The sequence below is a fragment of the Crassostrea angulata genome, unplaced genomic scaffold (assembly GCF_025612915.1).
Source record: "Crassostrea angulata isolate pt1a10 unplaced genomic scaffold, ASM2561291v2 HiC_scaffold_98, whole genome shotgun sequence".
Lineage (NCBI taxonomy): Eukaryota > Metazoa > Mollusca > Bivalvia > Ostreida > Ostreidae > Magallana > Magallana angulata.
Genome location: NW_026441653.1, coordinates 236,998 through 256,626, shown reverse-complemented (window position 1 = coordinate 256,626; position 19,629 = coordinate 236,998). Strand labels below are relative to the sequence as shown.

Genomic DNA, 19,629 nt, shown 5'->3' with positions numbered 1-19,629 from the left:
GTTTACTTAAACAAGTGTAGAAACAAAACCACATACTAGTATACAAAAAAAAACCTCTCGGCTCAAGATAAAATCATAAATAATTGAAAATAATATCAAATAACACAAAAAGTAAACAAAAAATAAATAGTTCAAACTTCATTACACTCCTTTTTTGGTATTGTTTCCATAAAACATTCTTTTAAAATAAGTTTATCAGCTGAAAATACAACCACTTTGTCATTTAATCTAATAATTAATATTTAAATCACTATCTACAACTTGTTTTACATAAAAAAGGAATGGTAAAATCCAAAACGGCTGAGGCTGAGAAGTGTTGTGAAAAAGGAATAATGCCATAATAATAAGATAATTTTTGTGAAACAAGTTAATAGGTATGAGATGATTAAATTTTTTTAACATAGTAATGACTCATAGTTTGAAAATTATATTTCAAGAGAGAAAACATCATTTTACCAAATGAACAAGTGAAAAGCTGTCATTGTGTCAGCAAACCGGGTTTTCTTTTATGTGAACTGTACCCTTAATCCATGTCAACCCGTATCCAGTGAAATGGAGTACCCTATATGCAACATTTTGCCAAAAATGACTAAGTTTAAAAGCTAGTATTTTTTCATAAATTATCAGAAATTAAAATCCTAACAATATGCACACCTCTGATACATGTACAATTGATCTGCAAAAGAACAACTTTCTATCTTGAGAACTGTAGGAGGAGTTATCCGTACAATGAGGGTACCCTTTTGGCAGCCGCCCGCCCGCCATTTTCACCATTTTAATAACCGGATTTGTCCGTTGGAAATCCCCTGAGCATTGACACACAGTTAGGAATGCAGCGTTTCGTTGTTATGAATATTCAAAAGTAAAGGGTTTGTAAAATTCGAGAAATTGGTTTACAAGAAGATGTGTTCTCCATTTTTTTTGTACTTGACACAATACCTTACATATTCGTTCAGGTAAACACAATACTATTACTCCTCAGCAGGTGTACTTACTATCGATAAATGTTATTGGTATATTAAAGTACATGTTAAAAACACATTAACCTTTGTATTTATTTATCTATTCTTTTTATGAGTGTTTAAAACATTCATTTACACACTAGATCAAACATATTCGTTCAGGTTCAATACTGTTACTCTTCAACAGTTGTATTTAATATCTATAGATGTTAATGTCTAAAGGTCAACGTTGAAAAACAAATTAACCTATGTATTTATTTTTTCAATCTTGTTTTTTAAACATTAATTTATACACTAGGGAAAAATAAAATGAGATATAACTTGTTGAAGACATGTAATGGTTGGAAACAGCTCTCTTTCTCTGTTAGTCTGTCATTCCCTGTCGACGTGGCTTAAAATAGTGAACAAACAACAGGTAACCTCATTAACATAGGACAGTCATTGACATTGGTAATTATTCATCAACGGAGGCTCACTAAAGGTGAAATACATTCAATTGCACGCATTGATAGTTATATATATATGCTTTCAAAAATTAATAGATTATTCATATTATTTTTATTATTATTATTTTTTTAATATTAGATTATTGATATTTTAATAAAATTCTAATTAAGGTCCGACATCTTATCGGAAATTACAAAGTTTACCGCTAAAACTCCTTTTTTAGTTTTTATAAAAGCACTAAATCATTTCTTACATAATTCATTCGATGGAAAAACATGACCCTATGCACGGGTTAACAAATCTGCGAAGCCCTCTTGTGCTAAAAGTTAAACAAGTAATAGTTTTCCAAAAAGCTTGCCTGACTAAACAAAATCATTCAATCGAAGCATGCATGTTTCAGTTAGGCTATCTTATTAGAAATGAATTTTAATTTTCGCTGCTGATCATAAATCTATGATCGGAACTTGCAAATTGACGAAATGTCAGTCTTCTGCGATCTAGAACATGTGCATATATATCACCTGAAATTCATTTATTTTATTTATTCAATTAAGTGCATGTAAGCTTGAAAGCTGAAGAGTAAATAGTCTTTTTTTTAAAATTGTAATTGTTATAATAAGATGCAAAATCAACTAGAAGGCATTTTAAAAAATTTTCAACCATATGAAATATGAAAGGGTATACTAACACGTGTTGTTTTGAATTTGTGTGGGCAGCTTCATCAAAATCATATTGACAAGCAAGTGTTAATAGGCGAAAGTCTAGAATTTTCTATTATAAATTCTGTGGAAAATAGATTCATCAAGTTATGGACAAACGACAGACCATGCAGTTTAAAAGGAAAACAACATAACTGCAGATGACCCAAAAGAAAACAGACCAGAATAAAACTTAACACATACTGTTCAAATCTAAATACTAAATGTTTAATCAAATTTAATAGTTTATCAAACGCTTTATATGTGTATATAAACTGCTTGCAGTTTAATAAATAAAAACTCTTAAAGCAATCATTAAATAGATAGTTTTGTCACAAAACTGAACATTAAGCTATTGAAATCTTCACCTCAACATACACATACTGTACAGTCATTATTTTATGAGAGTACTTAATTCCACGATCACGTCATTTTGATCAAATCGCAGGAATATAAAATCGCGAACATTGAATTTTTATCCAAATTCTTATAGTACTCAACTCCCATAAAATTAAAGCAATATTTTAAAATCTGCGAAGGGAGTTTCTCGTGATTTTACGCCGATATGAATCCTAAGGATTAATTAGGAATCTAGAGTATTTGTTTTGTCGAAAACAGAATGACATCGGCAATAATAATTAGACAGAGTATCGAAGCACTTCAACTTCACAAAGAGTGAGATACTCAGTGATTATGGAGATCTTTACGAATCTTCCCTGTGGTAATGTCGGACAGTCGATGACAACCAGCTGTGACAAAGTACCGGGACCAGCAAAGAAACCACAGGGAGTGTTGACATCTGATTCTGTCAGCCCTACAGTGACGGTGACATTCCGCAGTCGGTCTGACCAATCTAAGTAAAAAAAACAACATATATTAATGTGAAACTATTAACTAATAATTCGAAACATGCATATATTTCATTTTGTCTTATATATTTTGTATTTTTTTTCCTTGCTAAAAATAAGAACGTAAAAAATAAAGGGGTTTTTCCCCGTTTTATTTTCACGGATGTAATCCAAGCTATACTCCACTATTTTTCGTCGTTTTACAATGTCGTTACTTAAAGACTATACCGATAATTCTTTTCACAATGTTTCTGTTTACCCTTACCTTGTCCCCACTCGTCCATTCCTCTATTGAATATTCTGACAGATCTGATAGAATAAACAACCTGCATATCCACCAACCACCAAGGATTTGTGTCTCCACCCTCTGTGCTGGCACACCTGTCTACGACAAAGTCTGTACCGTTGTTGCCATCAACTGCCAAATTGGCTGAGTAGGTCACTCCTGCCCCTGCATGCGTTGATGATTGTTTTGCAGGCCTATGCAACGCTAGTTTGGTAACATCTGCCAACAATTTAACAGAAATGAAGATATTTTGTGATAAATATAAAGCAATATGAACTGTATTTTTTAGAATTTTAATTTGCTGCAAAAAGCTGCTAGTATAAGTCTGCATATAAATTAAACTTTTATGATAAATTAGGTTTGAAAAATCATTAAGTTTGTCAGAGGAAAGATTTTCTTCTAAGGAATATAAAGCAAATCAATTTTGTACTGGACGACAATAATTCAATTACGCTCCAATTAAGGCTTTTAACACAAAAATATGGCTAAGAGATATTTAAAAACCATGGTATTTTTGTCACTTTAGTATAAAACTAACATTTACCTTAAAAACATTTCAACATGAAAACTGCAGCTCAGATTGCTTTAAGGAAAAACAATACTTTGACCGTAAATTTCAAAAAAATTAACGGCTTTAATAACTGTTTCTCAAAGGTGCTAAAAAATGAAGATCTTATTTTTTTTTAAAGTGTAATTTTAAAACAAGTGAAGTAAACTAACAAATATTAATATTATATCCCTCTTTTTGCAGCTCTAGAAACCATAGAATTTTTTTCTAGTTTTTCTGGAAAGATATGCTGCAGTACAAACTTGTAAATTACAATGTTTTGAAAAATTATGGGATAGTTGGAAATGTATCTTTGATGCTGACATCTAATCTATTTTCATTATGACTATTTTTTCTATTTCTGTTTTGTCACTTAAACTTTCTTTTTTCTTTTCATGTAGGCAAGTAACCATTAAATAATACATTTAGGTGTTTTTTCATAAGTGTGGGTGTGTTTGTGTGTGTGACTGAATGTCTTTTCTGTATGTTTGTTCCTTGAAAAAGAAATAAATTATAAAAAAAAAAAATATATATTATATCCCTTTTTCTTCCCCCTCCTCCCTTTTCTCTCTCTCTCTCTCTCTCTCTCTCTCTCTCTCTCTCTCTCTCTCTCTCTCTCTCTCTCTCTCTGTGCTTCTGCCAAACTAGGGGCCTGCCTCAGGAACACACGTCGTAAAATGGGGATCTCAAATAGTCTGGAAACTTGATTGCAAGTCCCCCAATTTTTTTTATTGCTTAAATAAAATAGCATGTTTTAAACCTAACAAATATCGAAAAGTATCTAGTCCCATTTTCAGGTTTTCATTAGACATGTGATTACACAGATACCATGCGGATTGTGGTTGCTGTCTTCAATTGCGCATCTCTGACGATTCACATGTTCAAAATGCACATGCGCATTTGTATAGAAAACGGAACTGCCATTTTAGTGAAGCGAGAGTTTTTAGAGAACAGGTCTGAGAGCAAGAGGAAAGCCAGCTCAAAAAATCCCTGATTTTAATCGGGATGCCTTTTATTTAAAAGAATTTCTGAACAAAGGAATATTGATTACAAGTTCCTATGGTATTTACGATATACAATGTATACTTGAAATACGATGTGCCGCCCAGTGAAGGGGAGATGGTACTGGTACATGTATTCGATGATTCTATAACATTAGAAATATAACTATTATTAAGACTAGTTTTAAAGTGCATTTTCAAAAGAAACTGGTATTCGGTGATTCTATAACATTAGAAATAAAACTATTATTAAGACTAGTTTTAAAGTGAATTTTCAAAAGAAACTATGCACAATGTATACTTTTTAGAAAATCCTTGCAAATCACGAAATGAATGTATTGTGCTTAACTGAGGATCTAATACACACGTTACAACTTTGGGGACTAGCACATAAGCTTTTAATGTACCAGGTTATTAACTAGTTACCGATTATCATCCTTGAAATAAATCACTCCAGTTTAATCCAGCTCAAGTTTGTAGGTTAAGTTCAAGATCTAGTAATTGATTCCAAATGTCTTTTTGACGCTAGAACTATTATGACTTCAAAATTGATTTAAAGATCTTTCAAAGTCGTAAAACTTTAAAGGAGTTATATAGAAAACTAAACAATTTCTTGTCAATCTATGTTAAATCATGGGAAAAGTAATCCCGATACCTATATTCAATCTGACATCATTTTAAAGAGGAGGTCAAGAGCTTGTTTAATTCGATATTTTGAAGAGAGACTGTAGGCATTCTAAATATATATTTTATTAGTCAAACATTGATAAATCTCCGAAATTTGTTCCTCAATTCCTTCATATTTCATTGGAAATGACAGTTAAAAACATGATTTTTCATTGTGTTTACAAAACATTTAAGCCTCGTTGCACTCTATCAAGCAAAGCTATTATGAAGCATCATTGAAAGAATTTATATCTTAAATTTCATGAACCCGTAGGCACTTTTCATTTAGTAGATCTTGACCTTAATCAATTATCATTAAGACATTTCAATAAAGTTGTTGTCGTCCACTTTGCAAGCATACAGCTGTTAATAGAAGTCATACCTACCGGTTCATTTACAATACATGCATTTTGTAACATTGAAAAAAAAATGGAAGTAATGAAAATTAAAGAAATCACGAATCAATATTAACAGTTATCCGATTGCTTGGGACAAGTAAACTCTTTTTACAAGCAGGTGACATTATAAACTTCATTATCCATTCGGTTAACTGGTATATATATATATATATATGATTTCTAATGCACAAGTTTGTATTTTTTCTAAAATTCTGCTAAAATCAACACTCCACGTGCGACTATCGTGAAAGTATGGCGCCCCCCTGAGGAGAATGCTGAAGCGCCAGTAATTGTGCTTTGATAAATCGAAACTTACGTTTACCGTCTGAATTAAACATTCTCTCTGTTAATGTATCGGAAAACTATAAGACATGGAAGCGTCAGATTGAAATATACCTAATAGCAAGCGACACAGCGAAATTTCCCAAAGGAAATTCAAACTGCAACAATTATCAACTGGTGGTGAGCGACTTCTGAAAATTTATGATCACTTTGAATGGGCACATGGCAAAGATAAGAACCACCCTCAAAATGTTTTTAGAAAGATTGAACAATATTGTAATCCTCGTAAAAACGAAGTGGCTGAATCACATAAATTTTGGAGAAATCACTTATGATCTACATAAAATCTAAACAGTAAAATATGTTAAAGTGCATTTTGTTCTGTGCAGGGAGGTTGGTTTTAGAAATATGAGGAGAGTCCATTCATAAAAGTATGAATTTAAAGGCATAGCTTCTTGTTGCATTTTAGATGTTGATATGCAATGTTTCTTTAATCAGATTGAAGGTTTACAATCGGAGATAAACTGGTCAAGATGATGTTCAGGCACAATTGATGAAAGAGCTGACTTCATTCGAAGCACACCTTTTAATGACTCAGGAAGTTGTTGAGATACGAGGAAAGTTTGTAAATGATAATTATCTCCATTAGAAAATGCACTTAAAAATAATATTTTCGTATTTTGTCTATCCCGATAAAAATAGAATATAAATACCAAAAAGATGCCTACGTACAGCGATGACATCAACCATGTTTGTTGCAATTCTTTTGGCTACTCAGTGTAGAACAATAAGTCAATGATTTAAGTCCATGAGTTTCTATTTTAGGTTGGAAGATGTGTTCCAGTTATTTTATCTCTGGAAACGCGCCAGGCTTTAAGTTTTATTGCAAGCAAGATAGTCCGAAAGGCATGTTCCATTCCAGTTGAATCTCCATACCTTTTTGGTAGCAAAAGTAAGTGCAGAGTGTGTATGTTTATGAATCAGTTATACATAAAATGGAGGATTCAGATAATTCATAGCTTCACTGCCTGTGAACAGTAAATTATGCTATCCTCTCCACTGAATTCAATAATTCGTGAAATAATCCTTTACCTTATTAGAATAAATAAATTGCAGCAAATTTTCTGCAATTTAATTCAAAACTGCATGTTTTGCAGTTATTTAATAGGAGTAGCAAACTATTAGCTGCCAAAAGATTTCCAGAAACTTTTTATTTTTGCAGTTTTCTGTCGGTACTGGTAAATATCTATCTAACAAATTTTAAATTGCCATAAGACAACCAAAAACAGTTCTTATCCTTTTCATACAATAGCAGAAACAAACATAGCCAAAGGTTTGCCAGATATTGTTCTTGACAATTTCATGCTGGCTGGACAGCATTAAATTGAAAGATTTAAATATTATAAATAGGTTACCAGTTAAACAATTTTTGGCAATAAGCTAAAAAAATAATCTTAAATGGCTAGATGTATTATATTTCTCCATTGATTTTTATTGCAGCTGGAGGTGTATTTAGGGCGAATGATGCCATATCAATTGTTGCTCAAGAGGCTGGGCTGTCAAGTCCAAGCCTTATTCGTACAAGTAATATGAGGAAATATATGGCCACAATGGTTCAGGTAAAAATCAATATCCTTTCCATACTCTTTAATCTGTGGTTGGTTGGACAAATTGTTATTTTATAAATGGTCAGATATATTGAAAACAGTTCACTTTCTCACTGGTAAACCATAATTATATTTCTTTGTTGCTTATGTCAAGATGCATCAAGTGCTCAGTTTGGCAAGTGCGCTTTGGATCATCCCACACCCCTCAATCATATATTTTCTTTTTTCTCATGCCATTGCAAGGGTAGATTAGCAATGCACGCTAGTAAACAGTATTACCATGTTATGTTTTACACTACAAGTACATACTTTTATGAACAGGCTCTTGATACCAGTGAAGCTGAGAGGAGTTGGATCATACAGCACCTTTGGCATAATATGGATGTGCATTTACACCATTACAGACAAACATCTGATGTACTAGAAAGAACAGAAGTAGCAACAATTTTGTTGATTCAAGATTTTGGAATAGTGCCCCATTATGTGGGAAGAAAACTTTTCGATATTCAGTTTGATGGTAAGTTATTTTGATTTTGATGTCATAACACGCACCAGACAGAACGCGTCAGATGTAATTATAGCTACAAATTGGAAAGTCATTTTTAGACTTCATTAGACAATACACAAATTTTTAAGGGTGTTTTGATTAGTTCCTTTGGCAAAGCAAGTCCAATCCTACCTTAACACACTTTGACTTGGTGTTAATTCCTAAACGAAATAGATTTCATTTGGCTGCATACTTTTCTGCACCTCATTTTAGCTAGCATTATTAAATTGCATTTTCAAAGATTTTGAAATTAAGAGAAATACAAAATTTAGTTAATTTCAGCTGTTACTACCTTTTTACAAACAATATTTTTATGATGATCCAAATGAATATAAGACACTATTGGATCAAACTGGGATGGACTGTATCATTCTTGTGTAACGGAATGTTACGTTGATTTACGTACAAGATTTACACTTGCACAAATCTTGAATTTTCAAAACATTTTCAGATATCATTTCAACTGGTGAAAGTACATCTGATGTGGGTTCTCAAGAAAAGCCAGCATTTGAAGATGATGACAGCGTTATTCCACAGTACAATGGGAATCCCATGAATAGTGATGATGAAGATGGATGTAAGTTTAGATAAACTATATACATGTATACGATTCATTATACTCAGCATGGATATCATTATATGGATCTGTGCTCAGGAAATTAAAACAAAGGAGAAATCACTTATGATGTAGGGAAATACGAAGTAAAAATGCTGATGAAGGATTCTGGTTATACTAGAGAACAGAAAGACTTTGCTATTAGAAGATCCTTAACTGGACCTGCAATAAGGATGATAATGTATCAGGGATTAGATAAGTCACTATTGGAGATACTGGCTCCGGGATCATGAAACTGTCCTAAATTTTAGTGCGAATTTTGTCTTAAATCTAAGATTAAGACTTAGTTAAGATTGCTTACTTAAGTGGATCATAAAACAATCTAAGATAACACTTAGATAAGATTTGTCTTAGCTTAGACCTCATAGCAAGTCCCGCGATTTTTCGACCGAATTGTTAAAAGTGGAACTCTTCTTCGTTCGAAGATTCCTATCGTCTGCATCGTAAACATTATAATAATCGTGATCATGGATAGCATTAGCGATAATGATAAAGCAAAACGAAAACGGAAGATGAACTGGGACCCAAAGGAGGAGGTAGTTTTAGTGGAGGAGGTGTCCAAGCGGGAACATTTGTTGTTCGGTAAGCTGGACGGGCCAGGAAGAACCACGACCGAGAAGGCAAACGATTTATTGAATATGTAAGATTTTTTTCCTTCTCATCATGCCTATCGCAATATGTTGGATAATCACAAAATTTTAAAATCATACTAATAAGATGCTTCAAGCAAATATTAGTATAGTTTTAACTGGATAACATGACAGACGTGTTTACACACTTTCACAAAGGGAAATAACTTCAAAAGCAAGTCAACAAATGGAAAAGCCTAGACTATAAATAGAAATACATATATCGCTTTTTTACATGACCAAACTCAAATAATTTTACAACTCGTCAATTTTCATGCCATTCATATAAAGATATATGCATAAGTGTATAGTTGTAACACTTCAATCAGAAGATTTGCAACCCCAAACGATATTTTTTCAAGGATTTTAAAATTAAGATTTAAAAAGTAAACTTTTCTTTACAACAGACTTTGCCATAATTTTTAATTCAGATATTATAGTTTCTCATCATTGTGTTAAATCATTTAAGATTTGTTTGTAATTTGACATGTATATTTTTTATACATACATAACGACTGTAAATTAATTGATGAAACCGAATGTGAATAAAGAATGAATAAATTAGGGCCCCTTATTTTGGGATATGGATTGATATGATTTGCATAAATATATTTTCCTCATAAAATTGCAGTAAAATATGGTGTATAATTTTTAGATAGATGAATTGCTCTTTTTTCTTAGCGGAAATGTCAATTCTCAAAGAACTATTCCAGAAATTAAAAAATAGTACAGAACATCAAGCAGAAAGATAAAATACTAGTATATCTTGCTAAATTGAATTGAAAGTTTTATTTAAATTATTTATACAGTATATAGCTTACAAAAAATAATGATTAAGTTATTTCAAATTATCAAAACATAACTTAGGTAGGTTAATTTTATATTGTTTAAAAAAAATAAATTGCATCAACTTTGATGAACTTAATTGCAGCAAATGAAAAAAAGAAGCGCCATCTTGCATCCAAGAAGCCCTACTCTCCCAACCTAAGTGAACAACTTTTGTTGGATAACTTGAAGGCAGACCAAGTTTATGCTCTTCCATGTGGAATAGACACTGCAAGTGGTAAATATATATAATTGATAATACATGCATTAGATTCATAACTATGTTTTATTTGTTTATACACCAATCAAGAATCCTTAGGATTTCTTTGTTTCTTTTGTTAATCAATCATTCTGTCACATTCAATCCATTCAGATAACAACTTAAACCGTTCATTTTTGTATTTTTCTTTCAAAATGTTTTGTTTTATAATTTCTGCTCTTCTAATCGGAAACATATCAGCGGTATGTGATTTTTGTCATTCTAGTGTCTTAGGTTCGCTTTGCAGTGGTGAAATTGTTTGTCCGATACAGACTAAAGTTGTAACTGTGCAGTGTTATGTGAAAAAAATTATTTCCAGTGAACCCATCGGACATTTATTAATTCAGGGTTTATGTGCTTTCATTGAACATTATGTACATTTTTGTTTGGAGAATAACATACGGGAAATTGTGATGCTGGATACAGATTCACCCGTCCTACACTGTTCAGGTAATCTTTCGTTTACAAATCATTCTGTCGCATGCGCGGATCGAGAATTTTTTCCCCGGGGGGGGGGGGGGGGGTGTCCGAAGGATAATTGTGTTTGCCAGGGGGGTAGGATGGGGGGGGGGGGGGACGAGGCATATTTGCGACAATTTCACTATGTGATTTTAATAATTTTTCAATTTCCATTTCTTTTTATTAGGTGGGGATTGCCTCATATAAATTTATCCTTTCTATCTATCTTTTCTGTCTTTCTCTTAACATAAGAAGTACCGTCTTGTGGGAAAACTCCGCCTCCTGTCAGTTTTACATACTTTCAACCAATCGCTACCTTGTAAAATACTGCTGGATACAAAGGATTGTATGCGTGACTCGTGATCTCACATTTCATTTCGCGACCGCAATGCCTTGCAAAATCATCAATGGCGAACCAATCTGTCCATCAGATACATAATGGTTGCATTATTTGCAAATGTTCAATACAATGATATAATAACGTTATTTTTATTGAAATATTTATTCGGGTTTTTTTTTCAGAAGTAACACCAACCGTTATGATGCATGGGGAAACGAATGAATGTAAGTCATTGATTGTTCAGTTAGTGTTGTGTTGTCCTGATTCCTTTTTTTCGTTATCATGTTTGTTTCCTTGTTAGTTTTATTGTTACTTTGGGATTTTGTTCCTGTTTATGTTTTCTAGTCATACATTTATTGTAGATACGAGTCAGCACCGTTCAACTTCGACAGGCGTTCGTCATTAAACGGACACGACAATTTACACCCACCCCAAAAACTACCAATCCGTTACATACTCAAGCATCCATCCCTAGCAATACACAGCCACCAGTCTTTCCCCAGTCTCGTGAACATTCCCACAATCCCGTTACTACTCGGTCTACTGTACACGCATCCTTTCCCCTCAGGACTCGGACTAGGACACACACAACTATTACCCTCACTACTCGGGGTAGGGCACACGTATTCACATTCCTCATTACTCAGCTTAGGACACCCACAACTACCCCCAGACATCTCATGATAGGTTACCAACAACCATCCCCCTCAGAACTCTGGACACATAATATCATCAACCTCACTACTCAGGCTATGACACATACCACCACCACCCCCCTCACTACTCAGACTAGGACACATACCACCACCCCCCTCACTACTCAGAATAGGTTACATACCACCACCCCCTCACTACTCAGGCAAGTGACCAGACTTCCACTTCTGGGAACACTATCCCATCCAAAAATTAAAGTAAATATGTCAAATTTTTTTGCTTATTAATTTTTCCCATATTTATTTTCCTGTGTTGCTTTATTTACTGTCAAAAAATAAAAAAAAAACATCACTTAACTCTTCCAAATGTTTATCCAATGAATGTAATTGGGGAAAATTATATTGAAATACTAAATGATACCAATGATATAATTTTTGCGAAAAAAAAATCTGTAAGAGTCATGAAATGCATAAAAACAAATGAAACTTTGATTTTTTTTTTTTTTAAATATAAATATAGAATATGTCACCATTTTCAAATAAAATAAAGAATGGCTTACCTTTGATTTGTACACTTTAACCTGAGCAATAATTCAATTTGCACAATTTGCTTCAATTCATTACTTTATTCTTTAATTTTATTTCTTACATAATGTTTTTTCTTTTTCTGCATGATATACTAATTCCTGTTGCTGAATGTCTTGTGCATGTAAGTAACTGAGTTACTCAATTTACAAAAACTGTTTTGATATAATTTAAATACAGTCTGTCTTAAATTGAGTTAAACCAGAATGAAGAATATATAATTTATTTGGTTTTTTTTCAGCATTTGAGCTCAGTATGGGGACCCTGTGCTTGGTCCTCCTACTCCTCCTGGGGTGGGGGACGAGGTGTATGTATCGCTGTTGCAGACGTCGCCTCACCGCCAGGAGGATGAGGGACAACACCCATCCCAAAGAGGAAGTAAGTATTGTTTTATATTAGTATTTTATCTATCTTTAGTTCTTTACCATGTGCCACAGTAACTTGCAACTAAATTGTTTGTAGAATAGCTTTATATTATGTCTTTCTTTCATACAAAGATTGAGATGGGGTGAGGCCGAGGAGAATGCCTCCACCTCTACCACCATCAGCACCACCTCGCCAAGCACTTGCAACAATGCAAACAGAGAGGACACCCCAGCCTACTTCTCGTTCAGGGCCACCATCACCAGCCCGGGGTGGTGGAGGGTACTACCTTCGCCCTGCCAAGAGGTAGTTCAAATTGTTTAAACTTTCTCTTTCATTCTGTTTGAAATATCTTATATATATATATATATATATATATATATATATATATATATATATATATATATATATATATATATAAAAGCACTAAAAATAACCAACGACACGAACAATAAAGTAAAATATTGTCAAATTTTCGGGACAACCCGTCCCTTCTTCAGGACAACAAAATAAAAACTACATAAGAAAGAAGAAAAACATCTACAAAACTAGCACTAAACTAAACTAAATAATATATAAAAACTAGATAATGTTTAAACACCGGATCAAAACGTGGCAGCTACATCTTTATATTTAAGAATTCGAGCCCGAGAAAGAAAAAGATAGATAACAGTAGTTAGATAACGAGTGTTGTTGGTTTGCTAGTGCTTCTTATATATATATATATATATATATATATATATATATATATATATATATATATATATATATATATATTGTTATGGTAGGTTAAGCCACAGATGCTAGCGGATTTTTAGCATATTACAAATAACGCCATTTCTAACTTTTCTAAACTTTTAATCTGCGCATGCCCAATAAACAAATCAAGTCGTACATAGAATATTTCTTATAATATGACATCTCCCTTTTTTCAAAGGAATTGGAAATTAACTTTAATTACACAATAAATTTGATGTATTAATTATATTTTACACAAATAATGACAATTAACTGAATAGCCAAAATGTTGGTTTGTAAATATATTGACAGTAGATTGTATCAAATGTCTAAATTACACTTCATCATTGTTAATATAATGACTGATATGATATATATAATTTCGAATTAAAGACAACAGAGTATTCAAAGATTCAGTATCTGTTTTGGTTTAACAATCCTGCCTGATCTGGTAACATATTGCTTGTCATTTTGTACTGGTTTAGGGGAGGCAAGGTTGGGCTGGTCACCTAAGGTGTTAGAGGTAGTAGACATGGGTTGGACAATGTCTGGGTCAAATGTCTCAGGCTTTGGTTCAGGTTGAGTAATATACTGTGGGGATATTATTGATCGGTTAGGGGTTTCAATATCACTTTCTGCCTTTTCCCTGGACCTAAAGATTTGTCTTCTATTTCTCCTATAGACAGAGCCATTATGTGTTTTAACAATATATGATCTATCATTGTGAGGTTCTAAGACAATTGCTGGGGTCCATGTCTTGGAATTTAGCTGAACTCTAACACTATTTCCCTTATCCAAAGGTGGTGATAATTTTGATCTCTTGTCATACTTTTGTTTTGATTTCATCTTATCACTTATCATGGAGTGTTTGACATCAAACTGGTCATGGACATGAGGTTTTAGCAAGGAGGGGTGCATAGGCAAGTCTGATCGTAACCTTCTAGACATAAGTAATTGAGATGGTGAAAGACCAATACTGAGGGGTGTTGAACGGTAAGCATGGAGGGACATAAATATGTTGTGTCCATCTTTCTTAGACTTTATCAACAGACGTTTGGCAGTTTGGACAGTTCGTTCGGCGAGTCCATTAGACTGGGGATATCTGGGACTAGAAGTTCTGTGGTTAAAGTTCCACTGTAGGGCAAAATCCCTAAATTCATGACTAGAGTATTGTGGACCATTATCCGATACTACTTTCTCTGGAATACCATTTCTAGAGAATGATTCTTGTAATTTAGAGATAACACTCTGACTAGTTGTGTTTTGAAGTTTAAAGTTTTAAAAATATCGACTGTAATAATCTACGACTACAAGAAAATCCTGATCTTCCCATGTGAAAAGATCAGTGGCAACAACTTGCCATGGGTATTCAGGTACTTCTGTCACGTTCAAAGGTTCCCTAGGTTTTGAGTTGCGGTGGGTAAGGCATGTAGTGCAAGTAAGAATCATATCACGTACTTGTTGTGATATACCAGGCCAAAACATAGAGTCTCGGGCCCGTCTAAGGGTTCTCTCTACCCCTGGGTGACCTGTGTGAAGTTTATGCAACATCTCATATTGCATTGACCTTGGAATGACAATTCTATTCCCTTTCATGACTAACTGATCTATAACAGACAATTCATCTCTAAAATTCCAGAAATCTCTTACAGAGAGTGGACACTGAGCCATGTGCTCTGGCCAACCATTAAGGATAGTACTCATTAAGGTAACTAACTGAGAATCTTGAACAGTTTCTGACCTGATTCTGTCAAGACATGTGTCACTCATGGGTATAGTGCTAGATATCATGTGAACTTGGGCTTCAAGATCATCAGATATAGATGGACATGTATCAGGTAAGTATTTTCGAGACAAAGTGTCAGCTACTGGAATTTTCTCACCAGGAACATGTGTAAGGTGAATAGAATACCTTTGAAGTCGTAATATCATGCGCTGTAACCTAGCTGGCGCTGAGTGAATGGGTTTTTGCATAATCGATACCAAAGGCTTGTGATCAGTTTGAACTGTCACATCTCTACCATAAATGTACTGGTGAAAATAACTACACCCAAATACAATAGCATACATCTCTTTCTCTATCTGAGCACAATTTACTTCACTAGGAGTCAGTGCTTTTGATGCATAACAAACAGGTTTGCCATCCTGCAATAATGTAGCTCCTAGACCATACTTTGAAGCATCTACTTGCAACACTACGTCTTTACTGGGGTCAAAATATGAAAGAATAGGTCCTGGAGACCTTGTAAGAATGGACTTGACCTTGTTGAAGGCTTCATCTTGGGCTGCATCCCAAACAAATTCAGACTTAGACGATAATAGCATTCTCATGGGAGCAGTTACCTCTGACAAGCTTGGCGCAAATTTTGCTAAGTAGGTAATCATACCTAAAACAGTCTCAAGCTCACTGCGATTCTTAGGGGGCTGCATCTCGCTGATGGCTTTGACCTTTTTGGGGTCAGGCTTAAGACCTTGACCTGATATTATGTGACCAAAATAGTCTACTTCTGTTTCACAAACAGCAAGTTTTTCAGGATTAAGCTTTATGCCTTTCTCTCTGCATCGTTGCAGAACTGCACGCAAGTTTGTATCATGTTCTGCTTTGGTCTTGCCATATACAAGAACATCGTCAACTATAGCAACTAAACCTGGTAAATCTTCAAAGCATTCATCAATTTTGCGTTGAAATTCATCTTGTGATGACTTCAGACCAAAGGGAAGTCTTAGAAATGTATACCTGCCATAAGGGGTATTGAAAGTAGTTAACATGCTAAACTCCTCTGTGAGTTTCAATGTCCAATAGCCACTACGAGCATCTAGTTTCGTAAAGTACTTTGCTTTAGAGAGCTGTGGAAGAACATCATTGAGAGTTCTCATGGGGTAGTGTGGGCGACGAATAGCCTTATTTAGATCTCGTGGGTCTAAACAAATTCTAAGTGTTCCGTTAGGTTTTTCAGCAATAATCAGGGAATTAACCCATTGGGTTGGTTCTTTGACCTTTGTAATTACCTTGACCTTTTCCATCCTATCCAATTCTACCTTAAGCTTTTTAGATATGACGTGCGGGACCCTACGGGGTGGTTGAATAACTAGTTGTATAGTTGGGTCAACTTCAATTTTAACTTCACCTGGGAACAGACCTATACCTGTAAATATATCTCGGTATTCGGCAAGTACTTGATCTTTATCAAGGGACTTGGAAGGTGGGGTCAGATTAACTGAGTCAACTAGTTTTACAAGTCCTAAGTTTAAACATGATGGTAACCCCAAGATAGGGGGAGCCTTTTTCCCCTGTGGATCAATGACATGAAAGTCTGTCTGTACCCTTTGACCCTTGCAATCAATATCTAGACTGCAAACACCTACTGACTTAAGTGGGGAACCCCCATACCCCAAGAGATTTTGAGCCGGACGGAGAGGGCATGACACTTGCACATTTACTTGTGAACCTGTGTCTAGTTTACAATTTACAGTGCTGTTTGACCCTGCATGCAATACATTCAATTCAGCAAATGCTTCACTATTTGTGACACTTGTACATGATTTTGCAATACAATCAATAAAGAAACCATCATAATGATCATCTACATCATCATCTACATCAACATTTTCAAATGATTGACACACATCATCGTATTCATCTACACCACTATATTCATGAATTTCACAAACACTTTTGCACACTTTTGAGAAATGATTCCATCGTCGGCATTTGGTACCCTGCTTTCCTTTTGCGGGACATCGAACATCTTTGTGATGGTCGAAACCACAGTTCTGACACTTATCTTGATGCGCGTACGCGTTGTCTTGTCCCCGGTGATCGTCTCGTCCTCTATGAGAAGTTCCTCTCCTGCGCGACGGTACTGTAGATCTGTGAGCGCGAATGTTTTCTCGGCCACGTCCCCTGGAATAAGGTCTGCCACGAGTCACTGCATTGACATCCTTCGGTATAGTAGAATTATCTGTTCCAGGTGGCCCCATCGTCTTCAGCTGCTGCTGCGAGTATTCAAAATTCTGAGCAATTTGGATTGCCTTCTCCAGTGTGAGTTGTGCCCCTTCGTTGATCAGTCTCTCTCTCACCTTAGCTGAGTTTGTGCCAAATACAAGGCGGTCTCTAATCATTTCATCTTCTGCTCTACCAAATACACAGTCTTTAGCTAACAGACGCAAGCGGGTAATATATTGCTCCACTGGTCGTGCACCTTGTGTCTCGTTATTGAAAATATATCTCGAAAGACTGGGTTATGCTTGGGCTGTACGTATTCTTGAAATTTCTTGAAATGTACTTCTAGCGATTTGCCTTCATCTTTCGCTGAGGGTCCAAGTATTGTAAACATCTCGGCCCTTTTCTCCTGCCCATAGAAGAAAATATCGAATCTTCTGCTTCTCCTCTTTTTCAGCGAGAGGTCCTTCAAAAATGAGTTCAACGTGTTGTCTGAATTTCTTCCACGCATCGAGTGGGTTTGATGCGTCTCATTGTATCTGCGGTTGCGGAATACCTGCTAGATCCATTCTGCGATTATTTTCCTATGTAAAACTATAATTCTGACACCATGTTATGGTAGGTTAAGCCACGGATGCTAGCGGATTTTTAGCATATTGCAAATAACGCCATTTCTAACTTTTCTAAACTTTTAATCTGCGCATGCTCAATAAACAAATCAAGTCGTGCATAGAATATTTCTTATAATATGACACACACACACACACATATATATATATATATATATATATATATATATATATATAAATATATATATATATATATATATATATATATATATATATATATATATATATATATATATAATTCTAACTGTTTATTGACAAATCTTAATATACATGTATCCATGTATTTTTCTTATTTGCTAGACCAAGGACTGAATGAGATAAAAAAGACTCATAAAGTATGAATGAGAAGATACAGCAAAAACTGTAGAAGACTTCAAGAGACAAATGATGACCTCTACAAGTGTCCAATGAATGAGAAGATACAGCAAATACTGTAGAGGACTTCAAGAGACAAATGATAACCCCTACAAGTGTCCAATGTCTAATTTTTTTTTCTAATATCATTAACGTTTTATTAACTTTGTTTATGTTTTTTTTTAATCAGAAAAGGAATTTTTGTGCAATACCCATAATCGCAAATCCTAATTTGCAGGCATGACCCTCATATCAATCCCGTATATGGGTCAAATCCTTTATGAATGTGGTAATCTTTGTGATAAATTTCATTTCTGTATCAAGGCGTCTGTACACAGATTCATGGTAAAGTTTAATCACCGTTTTGGGGTCAGAATCTCTATCAGTGTATCAACCTTTTTCGTGATGAATTGTCATTACTGTACGGAGTCGTTTGTTCATGGTAAGATTTAAGTCTGTTCACAGACCCGTCGTAAAATTTAATCTTAAAATCTTTTTGTAGTGAAATATTACACTGTCATTGCATTCGGGTAAAAAAAATATCTGACGTCTGTAACACGCCAGAGTATTCAATGAAGCCTAAGAAGAATTAGTGTGACTAAATGTTCTGATGTGTAAGGTTACTCACTTATCGAAGGTCAACTCGGGTCACAGAGTCGTGTATTTCTACGTCAAACACCAACGGGAACGAAATACGCAAACTGTGTCAACCATTGTTTACCTTAGTAAGTACACTAAAATTTGTTTATACAAGTGATCGCCCTTTGACCACTCGAATAGTATGCAGTAAGCAAAGATCACTTTGTCTCCATCGATTTCACATCGCATTTGATTTTAGCTAATTCATTATTAAAAACCTAAATATCATAATTACCCATTTATTTATAAGATAGAACCTTATCCTCGGACTATCTACTTAAAGTTGCCAAGGACACCTTACCCCCCAA

At 34.4% G+C, this 19,629-nt stretch overlaps 2 pseudogenes; one reads left to right on the top strand and one right to left on the bottom strand.

Annotated features, from left to right (window-relative positions):
• Window positions 1–2,810: 2,810 nt before the first annotated feature.
• Window positions 2,811–19,629, bottom strand: part of LOC128169113 (uncharacterized) — a 113,537-nt pseudogene continuing 96,718 nt past the window's right edge.
• On the top strand, window positions 6,605–8,273 carry LOC128169116 (uncharacterized; annotated as a pseudogene).